Below are 13,800 nucleotides of genomic sequence, written 5' to 3'. Positions count from 1 at the left end.
TGGATCTGCTTCCCATGTTTTGACAGTGTGCTGGACTCTGTTTTTGCTGTTTTGGGTACCATGGGCATGAAGTGCAAGTGCTCTGTGTGTAAATTGTATGTGTAATTGGCTTTTCCATAATTGTCACATTTGATTTACTAGTAAGTCCCTAGTAAAGTGCACTAGAGGTACCCAGCACCTGTAAATCAAATGTTACTAGTGGGCCTGAAGCACGTATTGTGCTACCCACATATGTGGCCCTGTAAACTTGGCCCAAGACCTGTCACTGCAGTGTCTGTGTGTGCAGTTTTAAACTGCATATTTGACCTTGCAAGTGTACCCACTTGCCTTCCCTTTTTATACATGTAAGGCACCCCTAAGGTAGGCCCTTGGTAGCCCCCTTGGCAGTGTGCAGTTTATGTTAAGGGTGGGACATGTACCGATGTGTTTTACATTCCTAATAGTGAAATACTGCCAAATTTGTTTTTCACTGTTGCAAGGGCTTTCTCTCACATAGGTTAACATGGGAGCTGCCTTTTAAGTGCTGTTTCCTTTTGGGAGCATGTGGAAATGTGGAGTTTGGTGTCTCTGAACTCACAATTTAAAAAAAACATCTTTTGGTAAGGTTGTTTTTTAAATTATCAGCTTGAAAATGCCACTTTCAGAACGTGGGCATTTTCTTGCCTAAACTTTTCCGCTTGTGTATTCCCTGTCTGGGTCAAACTGACAGTTGGCTGTTCGTAAATCCCCTCTGACACAAAGGGAGCTGGGGTATAGTCTGCATATCCTGATGGGCCACCTAAGCTAATGTGGAGGGAGGAGTGGTCACTTAGACCTGAATGGGCTGTGCCAGCCCTCACATACTGCAGCCTCCAACCCCCTGGTGTGTGTCTGGAGCCAGGCCTGGGCACGGCAGAATCATTTGAACAACAGAGACTTTCCTTTTAAGATTGCTTATTTTAAAGGCAGAAAAGGATATAAGTAGTCGACCCAAAACCCACGATTTTCAGATTACTTCTGCAACCAAGAGGAACCTCTGCCAAGGAAAAGAGCTGGAGGAGAAGTACTGCCCCTTTGTGTGTGACTGTGCTTTGCTGGGTTGGCCTGCAGTTGCTGCTTCTGCCTGAAAGAGAACAAAGACTGGAGTTTGTTGTATATTCCTGCTTGTGAAGAATCTCCAAGGGCTTGGACTAAGCTTGCCTCCTGTTTTGAAGTCTCAGGGCTATGAAAGACTTCCTCTGCCAGCACCTGGACTCTCTGCTGAGACTCCTGCTGTGCCAAGTTGTGCCCTATCCAGTCCCTTGTCCCTTGAAAGGTGAAGCTTGTAGAAGAAGGACTGAAATCCACACACAGGAAGCCAAGCAGGGAAAATTTTGATGCACTACCTGCAACGCGGCTGTAAAAATGACACGCCGCCGCCTCGCGGCTGATATCGACCCACTACCTGCATTGCGGCTAAGAAACTGACGCATCAACTGCATTTCGGATGGAAAAACGACATAAACACCCGCTTGTGGCTGCTAAAAATGACACAAACCCAGTGCAGCGTGATTTTTCCTCACCATGCTGCCAGATTTCTCACGAGTCGTCGTTGGGCGTCAAAGTCATTGTGAACCTGCAAGGATCTGAGGTGCCCCGTCTGGAAATCGATACATTGCTCTCTTGCAGGAGTTTAAAATGACGCATCGCCTACCTGACCGGAGAAGAAACGACGCACGGCCTCACTTGTGAGTAAGGAATCGACACATTGCTTACTTTTCTGACGCACGCTCACCCGTGCAGCTTTATTTTTTACGCAAACCAGTTACTTTATGTAAAAACAACCATTTTGTAGTGTTTCACTGTATGGGAGAGACGGAGAGGTTCAGGGACAAAAACAATGCAGTTGTGTTAATTTTTTGAACTTCTGCCTGTGTTGACTGGAGCTTAGCCAAGGCAAGGCTAGCTGGAATTGTAACGTGTCCATCCTGCCTGGGCTATGATCTTTATTTCTAACGACGGTTTCACTCTCTCCTGTCTTTGCTGGGCTGGTAGATGCAGAGGACTCGTTCTTTGGTGTTTTTTGGGAAAAAAAGTCAGTGGTTTTGTAGCCCTCTTTTTTGGGAATGATTATGGATTTACGCTTTTTTGGGGCCTGATTTGAGTCCAAGACTATAACGTCAGTGTCCTCCAAGCACAGTACTAGATCCTGCTCAGGCTTTTTTATCTTGATTTTTTGTTCCTTTTTTCCCTTGTCCTGGGTCCCCCCTTATTTTTCCTGATTGCATTAGTTTACCTGACACTCAATGTATGGGAGTGTACTGATCGAGTGGCTGGGCTTATAAACCTGACCTTATTGCTGGCTGCAACTGAGACATCACAGTAGGGCTATTTCTCCTGGGGCTGACTGCTTCCTGAGAGCTGCCTAGAATTCTTTGTGCAGGGTGGCTTACTTATGTAGACATGAGAACCCCAGTGTGTAACCTCTTATTGTCTACCAGTGACCCGTAGCTGACCACCAACTGAAATGATACCGGGAATGAAGTTTGGAGTTAACAAATATTTTACAGTGAGATAGACAACAATCTCCTTAAAAACTCTACAAATTTTTTTGAGTCCTTTTCAGACCTATAAGGTTGCTTCATCCGCTTGCTGGTGTCACCAGGCAGCCTTTAACTAGCCCTAGTTAGATCTGGATATGGATCATCAAACATTATCAATGGGCTGTTAGCTGCAGGCTTTACAATAAGGGTTCACTGCCCACTTTCTTACGCAGTCTTGGACTTCCCTCGGTCTGCAGTCAAGCTTCTATGATACCTGTAATGTTTTTGCAGGGGCTTGCAGCACTGGATGACTCTCTGGACTTTGCAGGAGCACAAGCTGCACGGTCTAATGCTGGCCACCTCTGCACTCTGTGGGAAGGCTGCAGCTTAATGCTGTTGCCACACCTCTTGCCAGCTGGGGCTTTCGCCTCTATTGGGTGACATGAAGGAAGAGGAAGGTGAAGGAGGCCTTTTTATTTTGTCCTGGTGCCACCTTCTTCCTGAGAGCCACCTAATGACCTCTAGACAGTCTTGCACAGGCAGCTGGCACAGGGAGGCATGGGCACCCGAACAAATTAGCCTCCTGCTCTCCACTTTGCAACTTGATCTTATTTTTGCCTGCAGTAAAGCGCAGTGCGGGCCTCTGCACTGTTCTGTTGCATTGCCCTCTTTGTGAATCAGACTAGGGAGGTCTTGTGAAGGTACTTTGACTCTGCACTGCTGTTTTTTTAAGGGAGACTGGGGGTGTGTAAACAGGGCAGGCTGCTGCTCTCCCCCGACTTGGCTGACTTTGTGAGCTGTGGAGTCCTGCGGTGGGCTGGGGGCAGGGCGAGGTGAGGGGAAGCACTGTGCTCCTTATCTCCTGACTAGTGTGACCATCCATCCATAAATTTCACGGACTGCCCGTAATTTCACCCTGCCATCCGTTGTCTGTGATGACAAGCTTAACGGACAGCATTTGTCCGTAACTTTAGCCTTTCACCAAAAGGACAAAACATCATTAGGACAGATCAGTTTCCCCAGCTGGATTGAAAGGCAGGGAGTCTCCTGTGCTCTGAGGGAAGGAGGGGCAGACAGATAAGAAACAGACCTTCTTGCCAGGGTGTCTCCTTCCCCATAGAAATGCAAATGTGCACAACTGGGAAATCTGCAAATGCAAAAGGGCTTGAAAACCTGCATTGGCTTTAATCAAAGGAGTCACTTGAACCTTTCTGATGGCAAATATATTTTCTCTTATAGAGGTACTGTAATGGTGTTCCAAGGTGAACTGTGGAGTGTGTGGTTTTAATGGAGTGTTATAAAAAATGTAAGTACTAGGCATAAACTGTATATTATTCAAATCTGTATATTAGAAGCACTTATTTAACTGAAATGCATTTACTCATTTTGTAGCAGCCTATATTATGATGTAATTGCATTTATATGGAGCTTCCTTCCCCTGACGAAGCATCAAATGCATGCTTAAAATAAGGTCTTACACACTCACAGTTCTTTTAGGGACCTCGGTACCTCATAGTACTAGCAAACATCGGCAAAGTCAATAGGTCTTGTCTATGCAAGAGTTATTGGCTTTGCCATGTTATACATCAGAGTGGTTGCTATTCAGCATGGCTAAAAGTTAGTAGCATAGTGGTGTGGATTGGAATAGAGTGGCATAGGAGCAGTGGCATGGAGCCCAGTGGTGCAGAGTACCCTGCTGTGTGGTACAGTGCAGTTGGTTGGAGTGTATTGGCATAGAGTGCAGTGGTTTGGAGTGCAGTGGCAGGGAGTGACATGGGGCAGAGTAGAGTGGCATAGATGTAGTGGAGTAGAGTGGCATACAATAGAGTGGCAGAGAGTATAGTAGTGTAGAGTGGTGCAGTGGCATAGAGTGCAGAGTGGACTTGCGTGGCAGAGATTGCAGTGGCTTAGAGTGGAGTAGTGTAGAGTGGTGCAGTGCAGAGTAGAGTATAGTGCTGTAGAGTGCATTTGCATAGAGTGGAGTGATGCAGAGTAAAGTGGCATAGTGTGCAGTGGCACCGAGTGCAGTGGCGTAGAGTGCATTAGTAAAGAGTAGATTGGTGTACAGTACAGTGGCGGAGAGTGCAATGTTGCAGAGTAGAGTGTCAGTGCAGTGGTGTAGAGTGGAGTAGAGTAGCATGGGGAGCAGTGGCATAGAGCACAGTGGTACAGAGTAGAAGGCAGTGGCGTACAGTGCAGTTGTTTAGAGTGCATTGACGCAGAGTACAGTGGCATAGAGTGGCATGAGGTAGAGTACCATAGAGTGCAGTGAAGTAGAGTGGCATACAATAGAGTAGTAGAGAGTGCAGTAATTCAGAGTGGTGCAGTGTCATGGAGTGCAGAGTGGACTCATGTGGCATAGAGTGCAGTGGCTTACAGTTGTGCAGAGTGGAGTATTGTAGAGAGGTGCAGTGCAGAGTAGATTAATAGTGCCATAGCAGTGGCATATAGTGCAGTGGCATAGAGTGCAGTAGCATAGAATGCAGTAGTACAGACTAGAGTGGTGTAGAGTACAGTGGCAGAGTGCAGTGTTGCAGAGTAGAGGGTCAGTGCAGTGGTGGAGAGTGATACAGAGAACAGTGGCATAGAGTATAGTGTGCAGGGTAAAGGTTAGTGGTATACAGTGCAGTTGTTTATAGTACACTGGCGTAGAGTGCACTGGCATAGGGTGGCATGGGGCAGAGTAGACTGGCACAGAGTGGAGTGGAATGAGTGTATTGGTGCAGAATGTAGTAGTACAGAGTAGAGTGGTGTAGAGTATAGTGGTGGCCAGTGCAGTGTTGCAGAGTAGAGTGTCAGCATACAGTGGTGTAGAGTGCATTGAAGTAGAGTGCAGTAGGGCTGATTGGCGTAGAGTGCAGTGGCATAGAATAGATTGTTTCAGAGTAGAATGGAGTTGCATAGAGTGAAGAGGTGCAGGGTAGAGTGCAGTGGAATAGAATGCAGTGGCACAGAGTGCAGTGGGGTAAAGTAGATTGTTTCACAGTAGAGTGAAGTGGCATAGAGTGGAGAGGTGCAGGGTTGAGTGCAGTTGCGTAGAGTGGCATAGAGTGTGATGGCATAGAGTAAAGTGGATTAGAGTGCTGTGGCATAGAGTGCAGAGGTGCTGCATAGATTAGAGTGACATACAGTGTATTGATGTAGAGTGCAGGGTCATTGAGTTGGGTATTACAGAGTAAAGTGCACTAGCATAGAGTGTATTAACATTGAGTGCATTAGCGTACAGTGCAGTGTTGCAGAGTGGCATAGAGTGAAGTTGTGCAGACTAGATTGGTGTTGCCTAAACTGGAGTGGTATAGTGTGCAGAGGCGCAGAGAACAGTGGTGTAGAGAGGCATAAAGTGCATTGGCATAGAGTAGAGTGGTACAGAATAGAGAGGCAGAGGGTGAAGTAGAATACAGTGCAGTGGCATAATGTGGAGTGGTTCAGAATGGAGAAGAGTGCAGCGTCCCATAGTGCAGTGGCATGGAGTGGTGTAAAGTGGACTGATGCAGAGTAGGGGGGAGTGGTGTGGAGTGTTGCAGAGCAGAGTGGAGTGCAGTATGTTTGGTGTGGTAACACACTGCCATTAAAGACAACACGTTTTTGATTGAAATTACCATTACATTTGCACAGACATAGAGTTTTTCAAATTAAACTATACTGTGCACAGACGATGATGTGTGGACATTGCATCACCTAATGCAATGATTTGTTTTAATCATATAAAGGTATTTGTTTCCAGCACAATTCAGAATTAACAAAAATGTGCTTCAACTTTAAATGTTGTCCTGTGATAGAAAAAACTCTTTCCTAACCCAAGTATCCAGCAAGATTGTCACGTAAATCCTCTAACTTTGAAGTCAGAGAAAGAAAAGTAAACATTAAGGGCCTCATTACGACTTCGGCAGTCCTTTCATAGGACCACCGAAGCCGCACCAGGCAAAAGACCGCCAGTAATGAAGGTCTTTTGCCTGCCATATTAGGAGTTTTCCACTGGGCCAGCGGGCGAAAACAGTGCACTGATAACAATTTCATAATCCATCTGTCTAGCTGTGTTTTGAGAAAATCATCAAATTAATGTATTGACTAAAGGCTTGGGTTTTTGTCCAATGTATAGTTGGTATTTTCTCATATACATGCTGACCTTTTCAAATTTGTTAGGAATGCCAAGTTGAAATGCCATTTTACGGTGCATGATCATAAATCCATGAACCCATGTGTTTGACCAGAATTGTCTTAATTGTCTGTGTCACAATTAGGATAAATCTTGATGATTTTATCCATTTTTTTTAGAAAATAAACTTAATATGGAGAATTTACTGAATGGAGATCCCTATGGTCTGCAGCATTTCTTGTGCCACCCATAGGGAGATCTGACAATTCTTACACAGGCCTGCCAGTGCAGCCTGAGTGAAATAACGTCCACATTATTTCACAGCCATTTATCACTGCACTTAAGTAACTTATAAGTCACCTATATGTCTAACCTTTACCTGGTAAAGGTTGGGTGCTAAGTTACTTAGTGTGTGGGCACCCTGGCACTAGCCAAGGTGCTCCCACATTGTTCAGGGATTCCCCGGACTTTGTGTGTGCGGGGACACCATTACACGCGTGCACTATACATATGTCACGACATATGTATAGCGTCACAATGGTAACTCCGAACATGGCCATGTAACATGTCTAGGATCATGGAATTGTCACCCCAATGCCATTCTGGCATTGGGGAGACAATTCCATGATCCCCCGAGTCTCTAGCTCAGACCCGGGTACTGCCAAACTACCTTTCCCGGGGTTTCACTGCAGCTGCTGCTGCTGCCAACCCCTCAGACAGGTTTCTGCCCTCCTGGGGTCCAGCCAGGCTTGGCCCAGGAAGGCAGAACAAAGGACGTCCTCAGAGAGAGGGTGTTACATCCTCTCCCTTTGGAAAAAGGTGTCATGGCTGGGGAGGAGTAGCCTCCCCCAGCCTCTGGAAATGCTTTGATGGGCACAGATGGTGCCCATCTCTGCATAAGCCAGTCTGCACTGGTTCGGGGATCCCTCAGCCCTGCTCTGGCGCAAAACTGGACAAAGGAAAGGGGAGTGACCACTCCCCTGCACCTCCCCTGGGAGGTGCCCAGAGCTCCTCCAGTGTGCTCCAGACCTCTGCCATCATGGAAACAGAGGTGCTGATGGCACACTGGACTGCTCTGAGTGGCCAGTGCCAGCAGGTGACGTCAGAGACTCCTTCTGATAGGCTCCTTCAGGTGTTGCTAGCCTATCCTCTCTCCTAGGTAGCCAAACCTCCTTTTTCTGGCTATTAGGGTCTCTGCTTTGGGGAATTCCTTAGATAACGAATGCAAGAGCTCATCAGAGTTCCTCTGCATCTCTCTCTTCACCTTCTGCCAAGGAATCAACTGCTGACCGCGCTGGAAGCCTGCAAAACTGCAACAAAGTAGCAAAGACGAGTACTGCGACCTTGTAACGCTGATCCTGCCGCCTTCTCAACTGTTTTCCTGGTGGTGCATGCTGTGGGGGGTAGTCTGCCTCCTCTCTGCACTAGAAGCTCCGAAGAAATCTCCCGTGGGTTGATGGAATCTTCCCCCTGCAACCGCAGGCACCAAAGAACTGCATCACTGGTCCTCTGGGTCTCCTCTCAGCATGACGAGCGAGGTCCCTTGAACTCAGCAACTCTGTCCAAGTGACTCCCACAGTCCAGTGACTCTTCAGTCCAAGTTTGGTGGAGGTGAGTCCTTGCCTCCCCACGCTAGACTGCATTGCTGGGAACCGCATGTTTTGCAGCTACTCCGGCTCCTGTGCACTCTTCCAGGATTTCCTTTGTGCACAGCCAAGCCTGGGTCCCCGGCACTCTAACCTGCATTGCACGACCTCCTGAGTTGTCCTCCGGCTTCGTGGGACCCTCTTGTGCAACTTCGGGTGAGCTCCAGTTCACTCCACTTCATAGTGCCTGCTCTGGCACTTCTGCAGGTGCTGCTTGCTTCTGAGTGGGCTCCTTGTCTTGCTGGACGCCCCCTCTGTCTCCTCCAGCAATTGGCGATATCCTGGTCCCTCCTGGGCCACAGCAGCATCCAAAAACCCTAACCGCAACCTTTGCAGCTAGCAAGGCTTGTTGGCAGTCTTTCTGCACAAAAACACCTCTGCACGTCTCTCCACGACGTGTGACATCCATCCTCCAAAGGGGATGTTTCTAGCCCTTGTCGTTCTTGCAGAATCCACAGCTTCTACCATCCAGTGGCAGCTTCTTTGCACCCACAGCTGGCATTTCCTGGGCATCTGCCCTCTCCCGACTTGATCGTGACTTTTGGACTTGGTCCCCTTGTTCCACAGGTACTCTCGTCTGGAAATCCATCGTTGTTGCATTGCTGGAGTTGGTCTTTCCTGCAGAATTCCCCTATCACGACTTCTGTGCTCTTTGGGGAACTTAGGTGCACTTTGCACCCACTTTTCAGGGTCTTGCGGTGGGCTATTTTTCTAACCCTCACTGTTTCCTTACAGTCCCAGCGACCCTCTACAAGGTCACATAGGTTTGGGGTCCATTCGTGGTTCGCATTCCACTTCTAGAGTATATGGTTTGTGTTGCCCCTATCCCTATGTGCCCCCATTGCATTCTATTGCGACTATACATTGTTTGCACTGTTTTCTATTGCTATTACTGCATATTTTGGTATTGTGTACATATATCTTGTGTATATTTGCTATCCTCATACTGAGGGTACTCAATGAGATACTTTGGCATATTTTCATAAAAATAAAGTACCTTTATTTTTAGTATATCTGTGTATTGTGTTTTCTTATGATATTGTGCAAGTGACACTAGTGGTACTGTAGGAGCTTCACTCGTCTCCTAGTTCAGCCTAAGCTGCTCTGCTAAGCTACCTTTTCTATCAGCCTAAGCTGCTAGACACCCCTCTACACTAATAAGGGACACCTGGACCTGGTGCAAGGTGTAAGTACCCCTTGGTACCCACTACAAGCCAGGCCAGCCTCCTACACTGGTTTAGGATCAATAATTACATATAAACCATTTGTAACATATTGATGTAGTCAAACCATTGCAGAAGTTGTCAACCCTAATTACACAAGGCCCCATATGGAGCCAAAGTTTTCTTGGCTGGCTCGACCACAAGGATTCTTTGTTTGCAGCAATTGTACAATGTGCTATTGGGTATTAACAAAATGAAAGAGTTTAGCTACAATACACCTAGTACTTATGAGATCAGACATTTCATACATTGCCAAAGTAGTTATGTGGTATATGTGATCAAATACAAATGTGAAAAAGCATGTGGGAAGCACTACACAGTTATGAGTGTGAAGAAGAGAACACTAGACAGCTTGCCTGAATAATGATGCAAACCATCCTCTATTTACACATACATGTAAATGTAATGCCAATAAGGCTGATTGTAGGTTTCATAGTATTGATATTGCCAGAGCAGCCCCAAGAAGTGGGTATATGGATCTTCTCTTAAGGCAACTTGAAGCTAAATGGATTTATAGACTAAGAACATTTGTACAGGGGCTTAGTTTGGACAAAGAATTACACTACAGCCGTATAACCCGCAGCAGCGGGCTATACCAACCATTAGAGGCCCACTCCAGTATTAAAGACATGAGCCGAAGGCAAGGGCCTTTAACAAGGGAGTGAATCTTTAATGCCGGTGTAGCCCAGCTACAGAAGCTATTAAAACATTATTCCACTAGAAGGCAAAATGTTCTAATAAATAAAATAAAGGCCTTTCGGAGCCCGAGGGTATTGAAATCCCCTCAGCTCTGTAAGGCCGTTGTTCACAGCAACAGCTGTACACAACAACATTGGAATGTTGGAGCTCGAGGCTTTTACTGGCCATTAAAAGCCCAGAGCTACTCCATTGTCTCCAATGGAGCTCCTAACATTCCAATGTTAATCAATTGCTTTGGTCACAGTCACAGCACACATTCAGTCTGTGAAGAATTATGTCCATACCACAATATAGGGTAAAATAAATACAGTTTCAATGTCAGCAAGCATTCTCAAGAGTAGAGGACTGGTGTAAATGGTGCAATGCATGGCACCCCGCCTTAGAACACCACTGTACAAGAAAAACACTATAGTTGGTACATCCTTCTCCGTTCAAGCAGCCAAACTATGGAATTTATTATCCCCAAATATAAGATCCACAGATATGCTATGGATTGCATATGCCTGAGTTGATAAATATTTTTAATCTGATTATGTGTATATTCTAGATATGAATAGTTCTTTAGGAAATATGTATCGCTAATACATCATAACAATAAATCACACTCATACTTTTTAAAAGTGCTTAACTAATATATATTTACTCACAATTTGAATATGTATGTATATATATATATATATGTATATATGTATGTGTATATGTGTGTGTATTCATGTGTGAATGTATGTGTGTTTGTATATATATATATATATATATATATATATATATATATATATATATATATATATGTTATTCTATGCTTAACATGTTCATAGGTCATTGCATAGCTCCTAGATAGGTTGTTATATTAGATACTTATGAATCCCTGCTCTCATTTTATATCACACTCATCAAATGTTTTATTATCATAAGCATTTGGCTGTTCAAAAATTGAGTAAAGATAAATAAATGTTAGAAAAGTACACTTATTAATTAACTTCAAATATTACAAATCTTGAAAGTCTGAGTTTATACAATACTACGTTTCTGCTCATATTATACCCATTATTATATTCCTTGAACATATATTCCCTTAGTATGTATTTACATATCTATTTATTTATTACTCTAGTCCTACTGTACTAGAGAAAAAATAAATAAGAATAAAATAAAATCTATGAATGAAATTCAAATTATAAATAAATAAATTACATGTTTTATTATTAATAATAATAATAATGAATAAATAAATTAAATATAAATAATGATAAAAAAATGTGTGTGTATATATATATATATATAATATATATATATGTATAAAATTATAAATAAAAACATATTTCATGTTTACTCTCTTGTAAGCTTTACTTTGTCTACCCATCACCACATGTCATGCCCCTATCAATCTGTCCTCCATCACCACTCTGACTCATCCCATACCCATTCTACCACTTGCATCTCATAAATAACCCTGCCTAGGCCCTTCCCTCCTCTTCCACATGTAACTCACCCAAACCTCAGTTTACTACCATGATCTCCCAAACAACCCTACTAAATTCTCCCTCATTTATCTCATCTTTGACTCATCCAAAACCTCTCCTGCTACTATGAGCTCCCTAACCCTTTCCACAGCCTCTTCCCTCCTCCATCCCCTCTTTACTCATCTCAAGCCTCCTCCTATTACTATAAACTCCTAATTAACACTTCTGGATTCTTCCTTCCTCTACTCCTCCATTACTCCAGTCAATCAAACTAACAAACTATCCGTGGCTCAAATTAACTCATAATAATACTAAAACTGTACTCATATTTCCCTATACTAATCCACCACTAATTCCTTTTGGGTTCCGGAGTTACGTGCTGGGGTGCCTGTATTAGTGCCAGATAAAACACAGTGCGCCAGTGCAGGAAGAGAGCAATAATGTGCCATATCTAATAATCTTGGCCCTCCTGATATACCCCCGTAAAAAATTGTTGTCCAGAGATTTTCATTTTTGATTTGTGTTTTTGGATCATTAGAGAAGTAAAATAGCTTGGGTTGACATTGCTGACTCTGGCCACGTTTTTCTGGATGACAGTTTTAAAAATGGTGGATGAGTTGCAGTGATGATACGATATTTCAGGAACCATGAGACCTGTATAATTCATTTTGGTGTCAAAACATTGATTTTGGGGGTCAAAAAGTCTTATACAGACAGAAAATAACTCCTCAGAGCAACCCTTCTATCTTTTTCCAAAATGGCGGCTAAAATAGAGGAAGAAGAGACATATATAGAAATGAAACAAATAATAATGGTTGTTTAATCCTTTTATGTATACACCAAACAATGTTTATGATCTGAATATGACAAAAAACGTTTAACATTCGTGTTTTAGCTGATTTTCATAATTCACTTCATTTATTTTTTTAAGCAGTTGCCCGTGGTACATCAGCAGAATGTTGAACATTTGAGAAGAGCATATCGACAGGGACGTATTTTTGAAGCACAGGTTTTGCAAGTACATGTACGTGTAAGTTCTGTGGGTAGAGGCTTTATATATTTCATAGGTTTTAGTACCCCATCAATATCTCCTCAACGAAATTCACATGGATCTTTCCTATATATACATGATCCAAAACATTTACACATCTTCTGGTCAAGTAGAAGGCTCTTTTAACGTGTCTACGCACAGAATATGACATGGGTGGAAGGTCACTTAGCAGGACTGATCTCTTCTACTCACTTTACCGAAGATTATCAAATGTGTGACAGTCAAAACTCATTTTCCACACATGCACAAGGTATTTTTCTACGTCTTTAAAGTCACATTCTTCTTCTGTCTCAGCAAATCCTTTTAGAAACTTCACAGGTTCAGCAGTTAAAGCTCCAAGCTTTGTTCCAGTTTTGCTCATAGTGTCAGCGCCAGTCAGAATATGTGCCTTGATAAGAACACTGGGCATCTCTTGGTCAAGTTTCTTGTACAGAATATGAAGCAGGATTAAGGCCCATATTTATACTTTTTTAGCACCACATTTGCATCATTTTTTGATGCAAAAGCGACATGAACTCACAAAATATAATTGTATTTTGTACGTTTGCGCCGCTTTTGTGTCAAACAATAACACAAATGTGGCGCTAAAAAAGTACAAATACAGCATGTGTCCTTTCTCGCCCGTTCCATAACTTATCCGTAACTTTGACAATCCTTGACTTATGAACATTGCAACAAATCTAAGTAGCATGATAATAGCATCTGCGTCATTTGACTGTACAATGACTCCATTGGAACCATTTCAAACAGCCCACTCAACATGTGGCACAACACGGAGGTCAACTTCCTCCAATTTGCTGTCAAGTTCTTGAACAATATGGCCCGTAATCTTTGAATATATCTCTTCAGGCACCAACTCATCATTGACAATTGTTCTACTTGCAGCAGTTGGAAATTCAGTGTTCACTGATGCATCAGCAGTGTTTTGGTGAGTTAACATCTCCAAGTTCATCTTGTTTGATATTGATTACCAGAAGTTATCAAGTTGCACAGGTATAGGTGTTGAATTTTTGATGCAGGCAAGATCAATTGTTCCAGTTGTAGACATTCATCTGATTCTGTCACGTTCTTTGACAGATATTTCAAGATAACTGTCAAAGACAATGGGCAGATCTTGCAAGGTG

The sequence above is a fragment of the Pleurodeles waltl genome, chromosome 5 (genome assembly GCF_031143425.1).
Source record: "Pleurodeles waltl isolate 20211129_DDA chromosome 5, aPleWal1.hap1.20221129, whole genome shotgun sequence".
Taxonomy (NCBI): domain Eukaryota; kingdom Metazoa; phylum Chordata; class Amphibia; order Caudata; family Salamandridae; genus Pleurodeles; species Pleurodeles waltl.
The sequence above is the reverse complement of the archived record's forward strand: the minus strand, read 5'-3'. Positions refer to the sequence as shown.